This window comes from Penaeus monodon, chromosome 32 (assembly GCF_015228065.2).
Source record: "Penaeus monodon isolate SGIC_2016 chromosome 32, NSTDA_Pmon_1, whole genome shotgun sequence".
Lineage (NCBI taxonomy): Eukaryota > Metazoa > Arthropoda > Malacostraca > Decapoda > Penaeidae > Penaeus > Penaeus monodon.
This window is the reverse complement of record NC_051417.1, coordinates 34,906,545-34,907,575: the sequence shown is the minus strand read 5'-3', so window position 1 is coordinate 34,907,575 and position 1,031 is coordinate 34,906,545. Positions and strand designations below refer to the sequence as shown.

The following is a 1,031-nucleotide window of genomic DNA, read 5'->3' as shown; positions in this document are numbered from 1 at the left end:
ATTACATAGCATTTCAGACAGAAATGTCTCGACAGGAAAAAAACATGTTTCCGATTGTACAGTAAAACAGAGAGAAAAAAAAAAAGTCACTAGAAATTATTTAGGATAAAGTGAGAGAAATAATTTCTCATTGATTCAACAGCATCATTATAACAAATAACAGTATCAGTAACCTTGACACAGTTGAAAATTATCACTGAAAAAGGTTTTATTCCACCTTCTGGCACGTTTACCACTTCCTGTCCTCATTTTCAAGATAAAAGAAAGAGTACGTTTTATCATCATAATCTCATTACAAAAGAACAAAAAATAACCGTAATTGGTAATGAATGCCATTATCACCAGACAGAAAGCCAGTCAGCCAGAAATCGATAGCAGAATATATCGAAGTCTGCCTGTGTATAGTTCGCTACAAGGTTATTGCGAAAGCCAACGAAAGGGGATATATTTCTTAACAAAATGAAGACGGAGCGAGAAAGTAAGATGTTATTTGGCCAGCGAGTATACAAGATGTGAGATAAGACTGCTGTAAAACGCTTTATGAAGTGTGATGATAACGCCTTTAGGATGTAAAATCATAAACTCGTAAAAAAATTGTTATCTTGTGGGAACCACGACAAAGGAAAAAGAAAACGGCGATAGGCAGAGAGAAACAATATCGAAAATAGATCGTAAATATATTTCAGAGATGAGACTTATTAAATATTAATCTGTATATATATTCCAAAAAATGTGAATAATTAAAAAAATATATATATAGTAAATATACTCGAAAGTTGTAATAAATATCTTAAATCTAAAAACATGTGACTATTAGAATGTGAACAGTAAATATATTCCAAAGCCATGACAAATAAAAAACGACTTGTATATTCATGATAGATAGAAAATAAAAATATACTCATACTATTACTACATCACCATCATAACAGTGAAATATTAAATAATAAAATTACAATTCATCCTGACACAAACGCAAACCATCGCCCACATCTGAATCCACATGAATCCGCGCACCTTACACGAACGTG

At 31.7% G+C, this 1,031-nt stretch overlaps 1 protein-coding gene across 1 annotated transcript in view; it reads right to left on the bottom strand.

Moving 5' to 3' along the window:
* LOC119593835 (GTP-binding protein Di-Ras2-like) overlaps positions 1-1,031 on the bottom strand; it is a gene marked incomplete at its 5' end in the record, with an annotated part of 32,533 nt that overhangs the window by 5,317 nt on the left and 26,185 nt on the right.